At 42.6% G+C, this 23,652-nt stretch overlaps 1 pseudogene; it reads right to left on the bottom strand.

Annotated features, from left to right (window-relative positions):
• Positions 1–23,236, bottom strand: part of LOC121318978 — a 47,975-nt pseudogene extending 24,739 nt beyond the window's left edge.
• Positions 23,237–23,652: the final 416 nt, after the last annotated feature.

Here is a 23,652-nt window from a genome sequence, read left to right as displayed (position 1 = left end):
ACCTGATCTTTAAATAAACCTAATTCAATGAGCCCTCCACTCTCACAGCCAAACACCTCATCTTAAAATAAAATTAATTCAATGAGCGCTCCACTGACTCAACAAAAACCTCATATTTAAATAAACCTAATTCAATGAGCGCTCCAATGACCAGCCAAGCATCTGATCTTTAAATAAACCTAATTCATTGAGCGCTCCACTGACCAGCCAAACAGATCATCTTTAAATAAACCTAATTGACTGAGCGCTCCACTGGCAAGCCTAACACATTATCTTTAAATAAACCTAATTCACTGAGCACTCCACTGGCTCAGCCAAACACCTCATCTTTAAATAAATCTACTTCACTGAGCGCTCCACTGACTCAAGAAACAACTCATCTTTAAATAAACCTAATTAAATGAGCACTCCACTCTCCAGCCAAACACCTCATCTTAAAATAAACCTAATTAACTTAGTAATGAATGAGGGCCACTGACACAACAAACACCTCATATTTAAATACACCTAATTCACTGAGCGCTCCACTGACTCAACTAACACCTCATCTTTAAATAAACCTAATTCACTGAGTTCTCCACTGACTCAACAAACACCTCATCTTTAAATAAACCTAATTCACTGAGCGCTCCACTGACACAACAAACACCTCATCTTTAAATAAACCTAATTAACTGAGCGCTCCACTGACAAAACAAACACCTCATCTTTAAACTCCCCTGACCAACCTAATTCAATTAAGTGAGCGCTCCACTGACACAACAAACACCTCATCTTTAAATAAACCTATTTCACTGAGCGCTCCACTGACCAGCCAAACACCTCATCTTTAAATAAACCTAATTCACTGAGCACTCCACTGACCAACCAAACACCTCATCTTTAAATAAACCTAATTCACTGAGCGCTCCACTGACTCAACAAACACCTCATCTTTAAATAAACCTAATTCACTGAGCGCTCCACTGACTCAACAAACACCTCATCTTTAAATAAACCTAATTCACTGAGCGCTCCACTGACTCAACAAACACCTCATCTTTAAATAAACCTAATTCACTGAGCACTCCACTGACCAGCCAAACACCTCATCTTTAAATAAACCTAATTCACTGAGCGCTCCACTGACTCAACAAACACCTCATCTTTAAATAAACCTAATTCACTGAGCACTCCACTGACCAGCCAAACACCTCATCTTTAAATAAACCTAATTCACTGAGCGCTCCTCTGACTCAACAAACACCTCATCTTTAAATAAACCTAATTCACCTGAGCACTCCAGATGACCAGCCAAGCACCTTGATCTTTCAAGAAAACGATTTATGAGAGACTTTTAAACACGGCACTCAGCACAACTATCTTTAACATTAAACCTAATGCACGACCTTTCTCTCCACTTACTCAACAACCACTCCTCTTTAATAAACTAATTCACTGAGCATTACCCTCCGGACCAGCCAATCACCTCATCTTTAAATAAACCTAATTCACTGAGCGCTCCATAAACACCTCATCTTTAAATAAACCTAATTCACTGAGCGCTCCACTCCACTCATCTTTAAATAAACCTAATTCACTCAGCGTTCCGCTGACACAACACCCTCATCTTTAAATAAACCTAATTCACTGAGCACTCCACTCACCAGCCAAACACCTCATCTTTAAATAAACCTAATTCACTGAGCGCTCCACTGACACAACAAACACCTCATCTTTAAATAAACCTAATTCACTGAGCGCTCCACTGACCAGCCAAACACCTCATCTTTAAATAAACCTAATTCACTGAGCGCTCCACTGACCAACCAAACACCTCATCTTTAAATAAACCTAATTCACTGAGCGCTCCACTGACACAACAAACACCTCATCTTTAAATAAACCTAATTCAATGAGCGCTCCACTGACCAGCCAAACACTTCATCTTTAAATAACGCTAATTCACTGAGCGCTCCACTGACACAACAAACACCTCATCTTTAAATAAACCTAATTCACTGAGCGCTCCACTGACCAACCAACACCTCATCTTTAAATAAACCTAATTCACTGAGCGCTCCACTGACACAACAAACACCTCATCTTTAAATAAACCTAATTCACTGAGCGCTCCACTGACCAGCCAAACACCTCATCTTTAAATAAACCTAATTCACTGAGCGCTCCACTGACTCAACAAACACCTCATCTTTAAATAAACCTAATTCACTGAGCGCTCCACTGACTCAACAAACACCTCATCTTTAAATAAACCTAATTCACTGAGCGCTCCACTGACCAGCCAAACACCTCATCTTTAAATAAACCTAATTCACTGAGCGCTCCACTGACACAACCAAACACCTCATCTTTAAATAAACCTAATTCACTGAGCACTCCACTGCCAGCCAAACACCTCATCTTTAAATAAACCTAATTCACTGAGCGCTCCACTGACCAGCCAAACACCTCATCTTTAAATAAACCTAATTCACTGAGCGCTCCACTGACTCAACAAACACCTCATCTTTAAATAAACCTAATTCACTGAGCGCTCCACTGACCAGCCAAACACCTCATCTTTAAATAAACCTAATTCACTGAGCGCTCCACTGACTCAACCAAACACCTCATCTTTAAATAAACCTAATTCACTGAGCGCTCCACTGACACAGCCAAACAACTCATCTTTAAATAAACCTAATTCACTGAGCTCTCCACTGGCCAGTCAAACACCTCATCTTTAAATAAACCTAATTCACTGAGCACTCCACTGACCAGCCAAACACCTCATCTTTAAATAAACATAATTCACTGAGCGCTCCACTGACAAAACAAACACCTCATCTTTAAATAAACCTAATTCACTGAGCGCTCCACTGACCAGCCAAACACCTCATCTTTAAATAAACCTAATTCACTGAGCGCTCCACTGACTCAACAAACACCTCATCTTTAAATAAACCTAATTCACTGAGTGCTCCACTGACTCAACAAACACCTCATCTTTAAATAAACCTAATTCACTGAGTGCTCCACTGACTCAACAAACACCTCATCTTTAAATAAACCTAATTCACTGAGCGCTCCACTGACCAGCCAAACACCTCATCTTTAAATAAACCTAATTCACTGAGCGCTCCACTGACCAGCCAAACACCTCATCTTTAAATAAACCTAATTCACTGAGCGCTCCACTGACCAGAAAAACACCTCATCTTTAAATAAACCTAATTCACTGAGCACTCCATTGACCAGCCAAACAACTCATCTTTAAATAAACCTAATTCACTGAGTGCTCCACTGACTCAACAAACACCTCATCTTTAAATAAACCTAATTCACTGAGCACTCCACTGACCAACCAAACACCTCATCTTTAAATAAACCTAATTCACTGAGCGCTCCACTGACCAAACAAACACCTCATCTTTAAATAAACCTAATTCACTGAGCGCTCCACTGACTCGACAAACACCTCATCTTTAAATAAACCTAATTCACTGAGCGCTCCACTGACCAGTCAAACACCTCATCTTTAAATAAACCTAATTCACTGAGCGCTCCACTGACCAGCCAAACACCTCATCTTTAAATTAAACTTACTGAGCACTCCACTGAAGCCAAACACCTAAAATAAACCTAATTCACTGAGCGCTCCACTGACCAGCCAAACACCTCATCTTTAAATAAACCTAATTCACTGAGCGCTCCACTGACACAACAAACACCTCATCTTTAAATAAACCTAATTCACTGAGCGCTCCACTGACCAGCCAAACACCTCATCTTTAAATAAACCTAATTCACTGAGCGCTCCACTGACCAGCCAACACCTCATCTTTAAATAAACCTAATTCACTGAGCGCTCCACTGACAAAACAAACACCTCATCTTTAAATAAACCTAATTCACTGAGCGCTCCACTGACTCAACAAACACCTCATCTTTAAATAAACCTAATTCACTGAGCGCTCCACTGACCAGCCAAACACCTCATCTTTAAATAAACCTAATTCACTGATCATCTCCACTGACTCAACCAAACACCTCATCTTTAAATAAACCTAATTCACTGAGCACTCCACTGACCAGCCAAACACCTCATCTTTAAATAAACCTAATTCACTGAGCGCTCCACTGACCAACAAACACCTCATCTTTAAATAAACCTAATTCACTGAGCGCTCCACTGACCAGCCAAACACCTCATCTTTAAATAAACCTAATTCACTGAGCGCTCCACTGACACAACAAACACCTCATCTTTAAATAAACCTAATTCACTGAGCGCTCCACTGACCAGCCAAACACCTCATCTTTAAATAAATCTAATTCACTGAGTGCTCCACTGACCAGCCAAACACCTCATCTTTAAATAAACCTAATTCACTGAGCGCTCCACTGACCAACAAACACCTCATCTTTAAATAAACCTAATTCACTGAGCACTCCACTGACCAGCCAAACACCTCATCTTTAAATAAACCTAATTCACTGAGCCCAACACAAACACCTCATCTTTAAATAAACCTAATTCACTGAGCGCTCCACTGACCAGCCAAACACCTCATCTTTAAATAAACCTAATTCACTGAGCGCTCCACTGACACAACCAAACACCTCATCTTTAAATAAACCTAATTCACTGAGCGCTCCACTGACCAACCAAACACATCATCTTTAAATAAACCTAATTCACTGAGCGCTCCACTGACACAACAAACACCTCATCTTTAAATAAACCTAATTCACTGAGCGCTCCACTGACCAGCCAAACACCTCATCTTTAAATAAACCTAATTCACTGAGCGCTCCACTGACCAGCCAAACACCTCATCTTTAAATAAACCTAATTCACTGAGCGCTCCACTGACCAGCCAAACACCTCATCTTTAAATAAACCTAATTCACTGAGCGCTCCACTGACCAGCCAAACACCTCATCTTTAAATAAACCTAATTCACTGAGCGCTCCACTGACCAGCCAAACACCTCATCTTTAAATAAACCTAATTCACTGAGCGCTCCACTGACTCAACAAACACCTCATCTTTAAATAAACCTAATTCACTGAGCGCTCCACTGACTCAACAAACACCTCATCTTTAAATAAACCTAATTCACTGAGCGCTCCACTGACACAACAAACACCTCTTCTTTAAATAAACCTAATTCACTGAGCGCTCCACTGACCAGCCAAACACCTCATCTTTAAATAAACCTAATTCACTGAGCGCTCCACTGACTCAACAAACACCTCATCTTTAAATAAACCTAATTCACTGAGCGCTCCACTGACCAACCAAACACCTCATCTTTAAATAAACCTAATTCACTGAGCGCTCCACTGACCAGCCAAACACCTCATCTTTAAATAAACCTAATTCACTGAGCGCTCCACTGACCAGCCAAACACCTCATCTTTAAATAAACCTAATTCACTGAGCGCTCCACTGACCAGCAAAACACCTCATCTTTAAATAAACCTAATTCACTGAGCGCTCCACTGACCAGCCAAACACCTCATCTTTAAATAAACCTAATTCACTGAGCGCTCCACTGACCAACCAAACACATCATCTTTAAATAAACCTAATTCACTGAGCGCTCCACTAACCAGCAACAAACACCTCATCTTTAAATAAACCTAATTCACTGAGCGCTCCACTGACAAAACAAACACCTCATCTTTAAATAAACCTAATTCACTGAGCGCTCCACTGACCAGCCAAACACCTCATCTTTAAATAAACCTAATTCACTGAGCGCTCCACTAACCAGCCAAACACCTCATCTTTAAATAAACCTAATTCACTGAGCGCTCCACTGACACAACAAACACCTCATCTTTAAATAAACCTAATTCACTGAGCGCTCCACTGACCAGCCAAACACCTCATCTTTAAATAAACCTAATTAACTGAGCGCTCCACTGACAAAACAAACACCTCATCTTTAAATAAACCTAATTCACTGAGCACTCCACTGACCAGCCAAACACCTCATCTTTAAATAAACCTAATTCACTGAGCGCTCCACTGACAAAACAAACACCTCATCTTTAAATAAACCTAATTCACTGAGCGCTCCACTGACCAGCCAAACACCTCATCTTTAAATAAACCTAATTCACTGAGCGCTCCACTGACCAGCCAAACACCTCATCTTTAAATAAACCTAATTCACTGAGTGCTCCACTGACAAAACAAACACCTCATCTTTAAATAAACCTAATTCACTGAGCGCTCCACTGACCAGCCAAACACCTCATCTTTAAATAAACCTAATTCACTGAGCGCTCCACTGACCAGCCAAACACCTCATCTTTAAATAAACCTAACTCAATGCGTGCTCCATTAACACAACAAACACTTCAACTTTAAATAAACGTAATTCACTGAGCGCTCCACTGACACAACAAACACCTCATCTTTAAATAAACCTAATTCACTGAGCGCTCCACTGACACAACAAACACCTCATCTTTAAATAAACCTAATTCACTGAGCGCTCCACTGACAAAACCAAACACCTCATCTTTAAAAAAACCTAATTCACTGAGCGCTCCACTGACAAAACAAACACCTCATCTTTAAATAAACCTAATTCACTGAGCGCTCCACTGACCAACCAAACACCTCATCTTTAAATAAACCTAATTCACTGAGCGCTCCACTGACTCAACAAACACCTCATCTTTAAATAAACCTAATTCACTGAGCGCTCCACTGACCAGCCAAACACCTCATCTTTAAATAAACCTAATTCACTGAGCGCTCCACTGACACAACAAACACCTCATCTTTAAATAAACCTAATTCACTGAGCGCTCCACTGACCAGACAAACAATCTTTAAATAAACCTAATTCACTCATCTTTAAATAAACCTAATTCACTGAGCACTCCACTGACCAGCCAAACACCTCATCTTTAAATAAACCTAATTCACTGAGCGCTCCACTGACTCAACAAACACCTCATCTTTAAATAAACCTAATTCACTGAGCGCTCCACTGACCAGCCAAACACCTCATCTTTAAATAAACCTAATTCACTGAGCGCTCCACTGACTCAACAAACACACCTCATCTTTAAATAAACCTAATTCACTGAGCACTCCACTGACCAACCAAACACCTCATCTTTAAATAAACCTAATTCACTGAGCGCTCCACTGACTCAGCCAAACACCTCATCTTTAAATAAACCTAATTCACTGAGCGCTCCACTGACCAGCCAAACACCTCATCTTTAAATAAACCTAATTCACTGAGCGCTCCACTGACCAGCCAAACACCTCATCTTTAAATAAACCTAATTCACTGAGCGCTCCACTGACTCAACAAACACCTCATCTTTAAATAAACCTAATTCACTGAGCGCTCCACTGACCAGCCAAACACCTCATCTTTAAATAAACCTAATTCACTGAGCGCTCCACTGACCAACCAAACACCTCATCTTTAAATAAACCTAATTCACTGAGCGCTCCACTGACACAACAAACACCTCATCTTTAAATAAACCTAATTCACTGAGCGCTCCACTGACCAGCCAAACACCTCATCTTTAAATAAACCTAATTCACTGAGCGCTCCACTGACCAGCCAAACACCTCATCTTTAAATAAACCTAATTCACTGAGCGCTCCACTGACTCAACAAACACCTCATCTTTAAATAAACCTAATTCACTGAGCGCTCCACTGACTCAGCAAACACCTCATCTTTAAATAAACCTAATTCACTGAGCGCTCCACTGACCAGCCAAACACCTCATCTTTAAATAAACCTAATTCACTGAGCGCTCCACTGACTCAGCCAAACACCTCATCTTTAAATAAACCTAATTCACTGAGCGCTCCACTGACCAGCCAAACACCTCATCTTTAAATAAACCTAATTCACTGAGCGCTCCACTGACTCAAACAAACACCTCATCTTTAAATAAACCTAATTCACTGAGCGCTCCACTGACCAGCAAACACCTCATCTTTAAATAAACCTAATTCACTGAGCGCTCCACTGACCAGCCAAACACCTCATCTTTAAATAAACCTAATTCACTGAGCGCTCCACTGACACAACCAAACACCTCATCTTTAAATAAACCTAATTCACTGAGCGCTCCACTGACCAGCCAAACACCTCATCTTTAAATAAACCTAATTCACTGAGCGCTCCACTGACCAGCCAAACACCTCATCTTTAAATAAACCTAATTCACTGAGCGCTCCACTGACACAACAAACACCTCATCTTTAAATAAACCTAATTCACTGAGCGCTCCACTGACTCAACAAACACCTCATCTTTAAATAAACCTAATTCACTGAGCGCTCCACTGACCAGCCAAACACCTCATCTTTAAATAAACCTAATTCACTGAGCGCTCCACTGACCAGCCAAACACCTCATCTTTAAATAAACCTAATTCACTGAGCGCTCCACTGACCAGCCAAACACCTCATCTTTAAATAAACCTAATTCACTGAGCGCTCCACTGACACAACAAACACCTCATCTTTAAATAAACCTAATTCACTGAGCACTCCACTGACCAGCCAAACACCTCATCTTTAAATAAACCTAATTCACTGAGCGCTCCACTAACCAGCCAAGCACCTGATCTTTATATAAACCTAATTCACTGAGCGCTCCACTTACTCAGCCAAACACTTTATCTTTAAATAAACCTAATTCACTGATCTCTCCACTTACTCAACAAACACCTCATCTTTAAATAAACCGAATCTTAACATAAACCTAATTTGACTGAGCGCTCCACTGGAGCAGCCAAGACACCTCATCTTTGGAATAACATCTAATTCACTGAGCGATCAAAACCAGACAGATGCACGCTCACACCACACATCTTTAAATAAACCTAAATCACTGAGTGCTCCACTGACATCTTTAAATAAACCTAATTCACTGAGCGCTCCACTGACTCAGCCAAACACCTCATCTTTAAATAAACCTAATTCACTGAGCGCTCCACTGACCAGCCAAACACCTCATCTTTAAATAAACCTAATTCACTGAGCGCTCCACTGACACAACAAACACCTCATCTTTAAATAAACCTAATTCACTGAGCGCTCCACTGACCAGCCAAACACCTCATCTTTAAATAAACCTAATTCACTGAGCGCTCCACTGACCAGCCAAACACCTCATCTTTAAATAAACCTAATTCACTGAGCGCTCCACTGACCAGCCAAACACCTCATCTTTAAATAAACCTAATTCACTGAGCGCTCCACTGACCAACCAAACACCTCATCTTTAAATAAACCTAATTCACTGAGCGCTCCACTGACCAACAAACACCTCATCTTTAAATAAACCTAATTCACTGAGCGCTCCACTGACTCAACAAACACCTCATCTTTAAATAAACCTAATTCACTGAGCGCTCCACTGACCAGCCAAACACCTCATCTTTAAATAAACCTAATTCACTGAGCGCTCCACTGACCAACAAACACCTCATCTTTAAATAAACCTAATTCACTGAGCGCTCCACTGACCAACAAACACCTCATCTTTAAATAAACCTAATTCACTGAGCGCTCCACTGACCAGCCAAACACCTCATCTTTAAATAAACCTAATTCACTGAGCGCTCCACTGACCAACAAACACCTCATCTTTAAATAAACCTAATTCACTGAGCGCTGCACTGACCAGCCAAACACCTCATCTTTAAACAAACCTAATTCACTGAGCGCTCCACTGACCAACCAAACACATCATCTTTAAATAAACCTAATTCACTGAGCGCTCCACTGACACAACAAACACCTCATCTTTAAATAAACCTAATTCACTGAGCGCTCCACTGACACAACAAACACCTCATCTTTAAATAAACCTAATTCACTGAGCGCTCCACTGACCAGCCAAACACCTCATCTTTAAATAAACCTAATTCACTGAGCGCTCCACTGACCAGCCAAACACCTCATCTTTAAATAAACCTAATTCACTGAGCGCTCCACTGACTCAACAAACACCTCATCTTTAAATAAACCTAATTCACTGAGCGCTCCACTGACCAGCCAAACACCTCATCTTTAAATAAACCTAATTCACTGAGCGCTCCACTGACACAACAAACACCTCATCTTTAAATAAACCTAATTCACTGAGCGCTCCACTGACTCAGCCAAACACCTCATCTTTAAATAAACCTAATTCACTGAGCGCTCCACTGACTCAGCCAAACACCTCATCTTTAAATAAACCTAATTCACTGAGCGCTCCACTGACCAACCAAACACCTCATCTTTAAATAAACCTAATTCACTGAGTGCTCCACTGACTCAACAAACACCTCATCTTTAAATAAACCTAATTCACTGAGCGCTCCACTGACTCAACAAACACCTCATCTTTAAATAAACCTAATTCACTGAGCGCTCCACTGACCAACAAACACCTCATCTTTAAATAAACCTAATTCACTGAGCGCTCCACTGACCAGCAAACACCTCATCTTTAAATAAACCTAATTCACTGAGCACTCCACTGACCAACAAACACCTCATCTTTAAATAAACCTAATTCACTGAGCGCTCCACTGACCAACAAACACCTCATCTTTAAATAAACCTAATTCACTGAGCGCTCCACTGACCAACAAACACCTCATCTTTAAATAAACCTAATTCACTGAGCGCTCCACTGACCAGCCAAACACCTCATCTTTAAATAAACCTAATTCACTGAGCGCTCCACTGACACAACAAACACCTCATCTTTAAATAAAATTAATTCACTGAGCGCTCCACTGACCAGCCAAACACCTCATCTTTAAATAAACCTAATTCACTGAGCGCTCCACTGACCAGCCAAACACCTCATCTTTAAATAAACCTAATTCACTGAGCGCTCCACTGACCAGCCAAACACCTCATCTTTAAATAAACCTAATTCACTGAGCACTCCACTGACACAACAAACACCTCATCTTTAAATAAACCTAATTCACTGAGCGCTCCACTGACCAGCCAAACACCTCATCTTTAAATAAACCTAATTCACTGAGCGCTCCACTGACCAACCAAACACCTCATCTTTAAATAAACCTAATTCACTGAGCGCTCCACTGACACAACAAACACCTCATCTTTAAATAAACCTAATTCACTGAGCACTCCACTGACCAGCCAAACACCTCATCTTTAAATAAACCTAATTCACTGAGCGCTCCACTGACACAACCAAACACCTCATCTTTAAATAAACCTAATTCACTGAGCGCTCCACTGACCAGCCAAACACCTCATCTTTAAATAAACCTAATTCACTGAGCACTCCACTGACCAGCCAAACACCTCATCTTTAAATAAACCTAATTCACTGAGCGCTCCACTGACCAGCCAAACACCTCATCTTTAAATAAACCTAATTCACTGAGCGCTCCACTGACACAACAAACACCTCATCTTTAAATAAACCTAATTCACTGAGCGCTCCACTGACCAGCCAAACACCTCATCTTTAAATAAACCTAATTCACTGAGCGCTCCACTGACACAACAAACACCTCATCTTTAAATAAACCTAATTCACTGAGCGCTCCACTGACCAGCCAAACACCTCATCTTTAAATAAACCTAATTCACTGAGCGCTCCACTGACAAAACAAACACCTCATCTTTAAATAAACCTAATTCACTGAGCGCTCCACTGACCAGCCAAGCACCTGATCTTTAAATAAACCTAATTCACTGAGCGCTCCACTGACTCAACAAACACCTCATCTTTAAATAAACCTAATTCACTGAGCGCTCCACTGACTCAACAAACACCTCATCTTTAAATAAACCTAATTCACTGAGCGCTCCACTGACACAACAAACACCTCATCTTTAAATAAACCTAATTCACTGAGCGCTCCACTGACCAGCCAAACACCTCATCTTTAAATAAACCTAATTCACTGAGCGCTCCACTGACACAACAAACACCTCATCTTTAAATAAACCTAATTCACTGAGCGCTCCACTGACCAACCAAACACCTCATCTTTAAATAAACCTAATTCACTGAGCGCTCCACTGACCAGCCAAACACCTCATCTTTAAATAAACCTAATTCACTGAGCGCTCCACTGACACAACAAACACCTCATCTTTAAATAAACCTAATTCACTGAGCGCTCCACTGACACAACAAACACCTCATCTTTAAATAAACCTAATTCACTGAGCGCTCCACTGACCAACAAACACCTCATCTTTAAATAAACCTAATTCACTGAGCGCTCCACTGACCAACCAAACACCTCATCTTTAAATAAACCTAATTCACTGAGCGCTCCACTGACACAACAAACACCTCATCTTTAAATAAACCTAATTCACTGAGCGCTCCACTGACCAACAAACACCTCATCTTTAAATAAAGCTAATTCACTGAGCGCTCCTCTGTCCAACACACACACTCATGCCTATAACTAAGCATAATTTGTGTTAATGACAATCCTGCAGTGTACAGCTCAGTACAATTACTGTGTGGATCAGCTTGCAGTGCACAGCTCAGTACAGTGTGTGTGGATCAGCTTGCAGTGCACAGCTCAGTACAGTGTGTGTGGATCAGCTTGCAGTGCACAGCTCAGCACAGTGTGTGTGGATCAGCTTGCAGTGCACAGCTCAGTACAGTGTGTGTGGATCAGCTTGCAGTGCACAGCTCAGTACAGTGTGTGTGGATCAGCTTGCAGTGCACAGCTCAGTACAGTGTGTGTGGATCAGCTTGCAGTGCACAGCTCAGTACAGTGTGTGTGGATCAGCTTGCAGTGCACAGCTCAGTACAGTGTGTGTGGATCAGCTTGCAGTGCACAGCTCAGTACAGTGTGTGTGGATCAGCTTGCAGTGCACAGCTCAGTACAGTGTGTGTGGATCAGCTTGCAGTGTACAGCTCAGTACAGTGTGTGTGGATCAGCTTGCAGTGTACAGCTCAGTACAATGTGTGTGGATCAGCTTGCAGTGCACAGCTCAGCACAGTGTGTGTGGATCAGCTTGCAGTGTACAGCTCAGTACAGTGTGTGTGGATCAGCTTGCAGTGCACAGCTCAGCACAGTGTGTGTGGATCAGCTTGCAGTGCACAGCTCAGTACAGTGTGTGTGGATCAGCTTGCAGTGCACAGCTCAGTACAGTGTGTGTGGATCAGCTTGCAGTGCACAGCTCAGTACAGTGTGTGTGGATCAGCTTGCAGTGCACAGCTCAGTACAGTGTGTGTGCATCAGCTTGCAGTGCACAGCTCAGCACAGTGTGTGTGGATCAGCTTGCAGTGCACAGCTCAGTACAGTGTGTGTGGATCAGTTTGCAGTGCACAGCTCAGTACAGTGTGTGTGGATCAGCTTGCAGTGCACAGCTCAGTACAGTGTGTGTGGGTCAGCTTGCAGTGCACAGCTCAGTACAGTGTGTGTGGATCAGCTTGCAGTGCACAGCTTAGTGTCTGTCTGTCCTGTCTCTCTGTCTGTGTTAAAGAAAATTTCAAATTTTAACGAAAAGTAAAATCTGAATGTTCTGGTTGTCATTGCCCGTAAATGAGGAGATCGGAGTCTCTGCTATTCACTGCCATCTCGTGGCTGTATCTGTTACTGCAGGGAGGCCTGCTCTGTGCTGTCCTCTGCTGGACTCTACTGCTCAAGGCAGCCTATCACTGTAGAGTTGATGTTTTTACACATGTCTATCAGTTTGAGAGTATAGCCTTACTGTTTGTATATAAGATCTGTTCTAAAAAAATAAAGAAACATCTATAATCTTTATACGTTTGTGACCCCAACCTAGGAAACATCATAAAATATTAGAGGGGGGAGAAAAAAGGCACCATTTACGCTCAATGGAAACCAGTGTGTGTCAAACAGACCCAGATCCTACCTAACAGGTATGTTAACAGGAAGTGCTGTGGCTCAGTACACTGGCAGAATGTGAGAAGCTTGCGTTTGTCTTGTTAAAGGGCCTCGTGCAATCTAGCTAAAATAAATCCATTCCAGATCCTGGGCTTGAAGTGCCACAGACAGCCCAGTTTTCTGTTTGAGACACAAACGAAATGTTTGTTTTAACCCTGCATTGTTCAGCCATGCACAGAGACAGAGACAGAAATTTTAAACATTCCGTGCGGAGACAGAGACAGACAGAGACAGAGACTGTCAACATACAGGGGTTCTTAAGGACCAGGCTTGGTGCAGAATGCATTTAACTGATCCTGATAAAATGCATGAGAACAGTAGTTCCACCTACACCCAGCAGGGGGCACTGTGAGGCTGGACAGGGAGTGGAGAGAGAGCTGTGTGAATAATAATTCTGTCCTGTTTGTTACCTTCCCGTCGTGGTCTCCTGCTCACAGCTTCCCTGCAGTAACCTTTTCAATACAATCCTCGCTGCATCTCCCCAGACTTTTTCCAAAGAGAGTATTGAACTCACAGGAGCGCAGCACAGCCACTGGACAGACCTCCCAGCTAAACACTCCCCTTCCAGCAATGCTGCTGCTGGCCTTCCATGTTCAGTGTGCTTGACAGAGGGAGCTTTTATCTGATCCACACTGGGGCGTGGCTGCAAAGCTGTGTTTAATACTGTCTATCTGATCCACGCTGGTGTGTGGCTGCAAAGCTGTGTTTAATACTGTCTATCTGATCCACGCTGGGGCGTGGCTGCAAAGCTATGTTTAATACTGTCTATCTGATCCACGCTGGGGCGTGGCTACAAAGTTGTGTTTAATATTGTCTATCTGATCCACGCTGGGGCGTGGCTGCAAAGCTGTGTTTAATAATGTCTATCTGATCCATGCTGGGGTGTGGCTGCAAAGCTGTGTTTAATACTGTCTATCTGATCCATTCTGGGGCGTGGCTGCAAAGCTGTGTTTAGTACTGTCTATCTGATCCACGCTGGGGCGTGGCTGCAAAGCTGTGTTTAGTACTGTCTATCTGATCCATTCTGGGGCGTGGCTGCAAAGCTGTGTTTAATACTGTCTATCTGATCAATTCTGGGGCGTGGCTGCAAAGCTGTGTTTAATACTGTCTATCTGATCCACGCTGGGGCGTGGCTGCAAAGCTGTGTTTAATACTGTCTATCTGATCCACGCTGGGGCGTGGCTGCAAAGCTGTGTTTAATACTGTCTATCTGATCCACGCTGGGGCGTGCCTGCAAAGCTGTGTTTAATACTGTCTATCTGATCCACGCTGGGGTGTGGCTGCAAAGCTGTGTTTAATACTGTCTATCTGATCCACGCTGGGGTGTGGCTGCAAAGCTGTGTTTAATACTGTCTATCTGATCCACGCTGGGGCGTGCCTGCAAAGCTGTGTTTAATACTGTCTATCTGATCCACGCTGGGGCGTGGCTGCAAAGCTGTGTTTAATACTGTCTATCTGATCCACGCTGGGGCGTGCCTGCAAAGCTGTGTTTAATACTGTCTATCTGATCCACGCTGGGGTGTGACTGCAAAGCTGTGTTTAATATTGTCTATCTGATCCACGCTGGGGCGTGGCTGCAAAGCTGTGTTTAATAATGTCTATCTGATCCACGCTGGGGTGTGACTGCAAAGCTGTGTTTAATATTGTCTATCTGATCCACGCTGGGGCGTGGCTGCAAAGCTGTGTTTAATACTGTCTATCTGATCCACGCTGGGGCGTGGCTGCAAAGCTGTGTTTAATACTGTCTATCTGATCCACGCCGGGGCGTGCCTGCAAAACTGTGTTTAATACTGTCTATCTGTTTATTAAGGGATGTTCTTACATTTAATAACCCTAATATTTTAATGACAGCAATGTTTATGCATTGTGTCCTAATGCAGGATGGCAGCAACTTTTTCTTCATGTTTTCTTCATATTTTACAGAGTGAGATGCAACAAGTATACCGTGCTGTTTACTACCTTTCAGTCGGCGACTGAACCAATCAGATGCGAGCAGAGAGAGAAGGGAGTCAGGGATTGGCCACAATGAAGGAGTGTTTTTTTTCCCCGTACAAGAGAATGATCTGGAGCACTGTTCTGCATTCGGATTTTATTAAACAAAACGTATTGTTACGATACAGGGACAGACAAGCTTCCATCCAGAAAGTCACTCCAACACAATCTTACTTTGACACATTCACTGATTTCTCAACATTTCAAATTATATAGGCCAGACTGGCGCTAGCTGTTCTTCCACTGTGTTGTATTGTACAGTACAGAGGTGCTGCAGCAGCAGTGAGATGAGATCATTTCAAATGTTATAGCCCAGACTGGCCCCAGCTGTTCTTCCACTGTGTTGTATTGTACAGTACAGAGGTGCTGCAGCAGCAGTGAGATGAGATCATTTCAAATTGTATAGCCCAGACTGGCCCCCAGCTGTTCTTCCACTGTGTTGTATTGTACAGTACAGAGGTGCTGCAGCAGCAGTGAGATGAGATCATTTCAAATTGTATAGCCCAGACTGGCCCCCAGCTGTTCTTCCACTGTGTTGTATTGTACAGTACAGAGGTGCTGCAGCAGCAGTGAGATGAGATCATTTCAAATTGTATAGCCCAGACTGGCCCCAGCTGTTCTTCCACTGTGTTGTATTGTACAGTACAGAGGTGCTGCAGCAGCAGTGAGATGAGATCATTTCAAATTGTATAGCCCAGACTGGCCCCAGCTGTTCTTCCACTGTGTTGTATTGTACAGTACAGAGGTGCTGCAGCAGCAGTGAGATGAGATCATTTCAAATTGTATAGCCCAGACTGGCCCCAGCTGTTCTTCCACTGTGTTGTATTGTACAGTACAGAGGTGCTGCAGCAGCAGTGAGATGAGATCATTTCAAATTGTATAGCCCAGACTGGCCCCAGCTGTTCTTCCACTGTGTTGTATTGTACAGTACAGAGGTGCTGCAGCAGCAGTGAGATGAGATCATTTCAAATTGTATAGCCCAGACTGGCCCCCAGCTGTTCTTCCACTGTGTTGTATTGTACAGTACAGAGGTGCTGCAGCAGCAGTGAGATGAGATCATTTCAAATTGTATAGCCCAGACTGGCCCCAGCTGTTCTTCCACTGTGTTGTATTGTACAGTACAGAGGTGCTGCAGCAGCAGTGAGATGAGATCATTTCAAATTGTATAGCCCAGACTGGCCCCCAGCTGTTCTTCCACTGTGTTGTATTGTACAGTACAGAGGTGCTGCAGCAGCAGTGAGATGAGATCATTTCAAATTGTATAGCCCAGACTGGCCCCAGCTGTTCTTCCACTGTGTTGTATTGTACAGTACAGAGGTGCTGCAGCAGCAGTGAGATGAGATCATTTCAAATTGTATAGGCCAGACTGGCCCCCAGCTGTTCTTCCACTGTGTTGTATTGTACAGTACAGAGGTGCTGCAGCAGCAGTGAGATGAGATCATTTCAAATTGTATAGCCCAGACTGGCCCCCAGCTGTTCTTCCACTGTGTTGTATTGTACAGTACAGAGGTGCTGCAGCAGCAGTGAGATGAGATCATTTCAAATTGTATAGCCCAGACTGGCCCCAGCTGTTCTTCCACTGTGTTGTATTGTACAGTACAGAGGTGCTGCAGCAGCAGTGAGATGAGATCATTTCAAATTGTATAGCCCAGACTGGCCCCAGCTGTTCTTCCACTGTGTTGTATTGTAGAGTAGAGGTGCTGCAGCAGCAGTGAGATGAGATCATTTCAAATTGTATAGGCCAGACTGGCCCCCAGCTGTTCTTCCACTGTGTTATATTGTACAGTACAGAGGTACTGCAGCAGCAGTGAGATGAGATCATTTCAAATTGTATAGCCCAGACTGGCCCCAGCTGTTCTTCCACTGTGTTGTATTGTACAGTACAGAGGTGCTGCAGCAGCAGTGAGATGAGATCATTTCAAATTGTATAGGCCAGACTGGCCCCAGCTGTTCTTCCACTGTGTTGTATTGTACAGTACAGAGGTGCTGCAGCAGCAGTGAGATGAGATCATTTCAAATTGTATAGCCCAGACTGGCCCCCAGCTGTTCTTCCACTGTGTTGTATTGTACAGTACAGAGGTGCTGCAGCAGCAGTGAGATGAGATCATTTCAAATTGTATAGGCCATACTGGCCCCCAGCTGTTCTTCCACTGTGTTGTATTGTACAGTACAGAGGTGCTGCAGCAGCAGTGAGATGAGATCATTTCAAATTGTATAGGCCAGACTGGCCCCAGCTGTTCTTCCACTGTGTTGTATTGTACAGTACAGAGGTGCTGCAGCAGCAGTGAGATGAGATCATTTCAAATTGTATAGGCCATACTGGCCCCCAGCTGTTCTTCCACTGTGTTGTCGAGTCTTCCCAGCGACAGCGAGTGGAAGCGACAGCGAGTGGGAGAAGTACAGGCGTGGACAAGTACAGAGCAGTTTCGAAGCAGTTTGAAAGCAGGTTGACGGCTGCAGAAGAAACTAAACTTAAAAAAAAAAAACCTCAACATGGTCTTCAAGCCAATAATCTGTGACACCTGCTTGATGTGGGAAATCCGAGAAAACCCAGTGGAGCTAAACCAAGTGTGCGTAAAGTGCCGCGCGATCCAGGATTTGCATAAACTAGTAAGTATGCTAGAAATGGAGCTGGAAGAAGTGCGACAGCAACAGGATCTTGAGGAACTGGCACACCCACAATTCATGGAAGTCTGCATCACCCCTAACAGACTGAAAGCCACCAGGGAGATAGAAGGTCAGAACAGCTGGGTTCAGGTAGGCAGAAGCAGGATAAAAAAGAAACTTCGTCAAACACAACCACCAGAAATCAAAACAACCAACAGATTTGAGTCACTTCAGAATTTTGATGAGCAGAACCAACAACAAGAGAATGAAAGGAACAACATCCAGGACCCTATTGACAGTGGTGACCAGACAGCAAAAAGAAGGGAGGTCATAATTGTTGGGGACTCCATATTGAGAAACACAGCAAGTTCAATTCGCAGTTTGGACCCCCTTACTACAACAGTGTGCTGCCTTCCGGGAGCCTCGGTCAAGCACATCACTGAGAACGTGGACAGGCTCCTAGAACGAACAGGAGAGGACCCGGTAGTAGTCGTCCACATTGGTACAAACAACATTGGAAGAGACAGGCCAAAATCCCTGCAAAACAAATTCAGAGAGCTAGGAAGGAAATTAAAAGAGAAAACCAAAACTGTGGTATTTTCTGGTATACTACCTGCACCTTGCAAAGGACCATATGGACAGCTGGAAATAATTAATCAAAACGCATGGCTGAAGACGTGGTGCACACGGGAAGGCTTCACCTATCTTGATCATTGGACCACATTCTACAACGAGGACTATCTGTATAGACGGGATGGACTGCATTTAAATAACAAGGGAACTAGTCTACTCGGAGAAAAGATCCTCGAGCAGGTTCGGAAGCATTTAAACTAGAAAGGAAGGGGGGAGAAATCAACAAAAAAACAGAAGGGAGACCGCATCAAAACAAGAACAACAACTCAGGTAAGACAACCATTAAATAACAGGTAACTATGATGTGATAGGTGTTACAGAAACGTGGTTGTCTGAGAGTGATGGGGATGAATTTAATATTTGTGGGTATACACTGTATAGGAAAGACAGGCAGGACAGAAGAGGAGGAGGGGTAGCGCTATACATAAGAAACAGTCTTGAAGCCCAGGTGTTAAACCTGAACAAAGAAAATAAAACCGAATCAATATGGGTCAGAATAACGGACAAAAATTCAAAAGGCATAATAATAGGAGCATGCTATAGACCGCCAGATTCAGACGGTGAGCACAATAATCTGTTATACAATGACATTAGAAACGTGTGTAGCAAAGGAGAAGCCATACTAATGGGGGATTTCAACTTCCCCCAAATAAAATGGGAAAACCCGGTGGGTAGCGCGAAGGATGAAATAGAAATGGTGGAAATGACAAATGACTGCTTCCTAACACAATTTGTCAAGGCACCCACTAGAGGGGAGGCATGCCTTGATTTAGTCTTTTCAAATAACGAAGATAGAATAACTAAAACAGAGGTCAGAGAACCACTGGCAAACTCAGACCACAACATGGTCTCATTTGAAGTGTTTTTTAAAACCCCAAAAGAAATGACTAAAGCTAAGGTTTACAATTTTAGAAAAGCAAACTATGAAGGTATGAAACAGAGACTTACAGAAGTAGATTGGAATAAAATAGAGAAATACCCACAGAAGAAGGATGGTTGTTCTTCAAAAATGTAGTACTAGAGGCACAAAACAATTATATCCCTAAAGTAGACAAATCTAAATGTAAAACTAAATTGCCAAAATGGTTTAATAGATCAATAAAAAAAAAATATTCAGCGAAAAAAGGCACTTTACAGAGCATTAAAAAAGGACCAAAAAGAAAGTACGCAGAAAGAGTACACAGAACTGCAAACGCAAGTCAAAAAGGAAGTTAGAAAGGCCAAGAGAGAAATAGAAATGAACATTGCTAAGGGAGCTAAAACCAATTCCAAAATGTTTTTCCAATATTACAACAGCAAGAGAACATTCAAAGAGGAGATTAAATGTTTAAGAGATACAAATGGCAAAATTGTAGATGAAGAAAAAAAAATAGCAAATATATTAAATGATTACTTTTCACAAGTTTTTACAAAGGAAGATACTGACAACATGCCCCACATGTCATCCAGTTCCTGTCCAGTTTTAAATAACTTTAGCATAACTGAGGCAGAAGTGTTAAAGGGACTAGGAGCTCTTAAAATAAACAAATCCCCTGGGCCGGATGAGATCCTCCCAGTAGTACTCAAAGAAATGAAAGAAGTAATTTACAAACCGCTAACCAAGATCATGCAGCAGTCTCTTGACACAGGGGTGGTACCGACAGACTGGAAAATTGCAAACGTAATACCGATCCACAAAAAGGGAAACAAAACTGAACCAGGTAACTACAGACCAGTAAGCCTGACTTCTATTATATGCAAACTTATGGAAACTATAATAAGATCCAAAATGGAAAATTACCTATATGGTAACAGGGTCCTGGGAGACAGTCAACATGGTTTTAGGAAAGGGAGATCGTGCCTAACTAACTTGCTTGATTTTTTTGAGGATGCAACATCGATAATGGATAATTGCAAAGCATATGACATGGTTTATTTAGATTTCCAGAAAGCTTTTGACAAAGTCCCGCACAAAAGATTAATTCTCAAACTGAACGCAGTTGGGATTCAAGGAAACACATGTACATGGATTAGGGAGTGGTTAACATGTAGAAAACAGAAAGTACTGATTAGAGGAAAAACCTCAGAATGGAGTGTGGTAACCAGCGGTGTACCACAGGGATCAGTATTAGGTCCTCTGCTATTCCTAATCTACATTAATGATTTAGATTCTGGTATAGTAAGCAAACTTGTTAAATTTGCAGATGACACAAAAGTAGGAGGAGTGGCAAACACTGTTGCAGCAGCAAAGGTCATTCAAAATGATCTAGACAAGATTCAGAACTGGGCAGACACATGGCAAATGACATTTAATAGAGAAAAGTGTAAGGTACTGCATGCAGGAAATAAAAATGTACATTATAAATATCATATGGGAGATATTGAAATTGGAGAAGGAATCTATGAAAAAGACCTAGGAGTTTTTGTTGACTCAGAAATGTCTTCATCTAGACAATGTGGGGAAGCTATAAAAAAGGCTAACAAGATGCTCGGATACATTGTGAAAAGTGTTGAATTTAAATCAAGGGAAGTAATGTTAAAACTGTACAATGCACTAGTAAGACCTCATCTTGAATATTGTGTTCAGTTCTGGTCACCTCGCTATAAAAAAAATATTGCTGCTCTAGAAAGAGTGCAAAGAAGAGCGACCAGAATTATTCCGGGCTTAAAAGGCATGTCATATGCAGACAGGCTAAAAGAATTGAATCTGTTCATTCTTGAACAAAGAAGACTACGTGGCGACCTAATTCAAGCATTCAAAATTCTAAAAGGTATTGACAGTGTCGACCCAAGGGACTTTTTCAGCCTGAAAAAAGAAACAAGGACCAGGGGTCACAAATGGAGTTTAGAAAAAGGGGCATTCAGAACAGAAAATAGGAGACACTTTTTTACACAGAGAATTGTGAGGGTCTGGAATCAACTCCCCAGTAATGTTGTTGAAGCTGACACCCTGGGATCCTTCAAGAAGCTGCTTGATGAGATTTTGGGATCAATAAGCTACTAACAACCAAACGAGCAAGATGGGCCGAATGGCCTCCTCTCGTTTGTAAACTTTCTTATGTTCTTATGTTCTTATTGTACAGTAGAGGTGCTGCAGCAGCAGTGAGATGAGATCATTTCAAATTGTATAGGCCAGACTGGCCCCAGCTGTTCTTCCACTGTGTTGTATTGTACAGTACAGAGGTGCTGCAGCAGCAGTGAGATGAGATCATTTCAAATTGTATAGGCCAGACTGGCCCCCAGCTGTTCTTCCACTGTGTTGTATTGTACAGTACAGAGGTGCTGCAGCAGCAGTGAGATGAGATCATTTCAAATTGTATAGGCCAGACTGGCCCCAGCTGTTCTTCCACTGTGTTGTATTGTACAGTACAGAGGTGCTGCAGCAGCAGTGAGATGAGATCATTTCAAATTGTATAGGCCAGACTGGCCCCCAGCTGTTCTTCCACTGTGTTGTATTGTACAGTACAGAGGTGCTGCAGCAGCAGTGAGATGAGATCATTTCAAATTGTATAGGCCAGACTGGCCCCAGCTGTTCTTCCACTGTGTTGTATTGTACAGTACAGAGGTGCTGCAGCAGCAGTGAGATGAGATCATTTCAAATGTTATAGCCCAGACTGGCCCCAGCTGTTCTTCCACTGTGTTGTATTGTACAGTACAGAGGTGCTGCAGCAGCAGTGAGATGAGATCATTTCAAATTGTATAGCCCAGACTGGCCCCCAGCTGTTCTTCCGCTGTGTTGTATTGTACAGTACGGAGATACACACACTTGAATACTGCTCATTTCTTCATTTTAAAGTGGGCAGTCGTGTGTCTGGCTGGGCAGTTGTTTTGAGTCTGCAGGTTTACATGTTAGTATATATCAATGATATTTGGAATATGAACTCACTCAGCTGTACCCTCATGTAGCTGTTGTTTGTGTGTGTTCAGTGAGACTCCCATTGCGACTGGAGCCTGGCCTGGCAGTGTTTTGTGAGGACTCCTGCAATGCTTGTTCTCCTTGTGTGGAGTGAAGTAGTCTGTCTTTTGTGCTGCAGCTTGCTTTAGTCACTGCATTAGAGGGACGAGCGCATTTTATTTTTGGGGTACCATCTGAATTGTGGTGCAGGTGCTCTTCCATGCGATTTGTTTTTGTTTGTCTTGCTGATTTCTCCTTCATGGCAGAATCTTTACAAAGCACTGTATAACAAATATATTTAAAAAACACCTTGTTAAAACACAAAAAACAAACACTGCATGCAAAACAGCCAGAGATATTGCCTAATGGATTTGGATTAAAAACAGTGATCCAGTTTGGCTCTGTACTCAGGGCCAGTGATCTGCATATTCTGGAGGAGACTGTCCTGAACCCCAATGTGTGGATCACAGTCTAGAGGAGGCTGTCCTGAACCCCAGTGTGTGGATCACAGTCTGGAGGAGGCTGTCCTGAACCCCAGTGTGTGGATCACAGTCTGGAGGAGGATGTCCTGAACCCCTCTCTTCAGATGCGAAGTGCTCATCAGGACCAGGCATGTGAATGAATTCTCAGTCCCTGGA

This window comes from Polyodon spathula, chromosome 7 (genome assembly GCF_017654505.1).
Source record: "Polyodon spathula isolate WHYD16114869_AA chromosome 7, ASM1765450v1, whole genome shotgun sequence".
NCBI classification, from domain to species: Eukaryota; Metazoa; Chordata; class Actinopteri; order Acipenseriformes; family Polyodontidae; genus Polyodon; species Polyodon spathula.
This window is presented reverse-complemented; position numbering and strand designations above follow the sequence as displayed.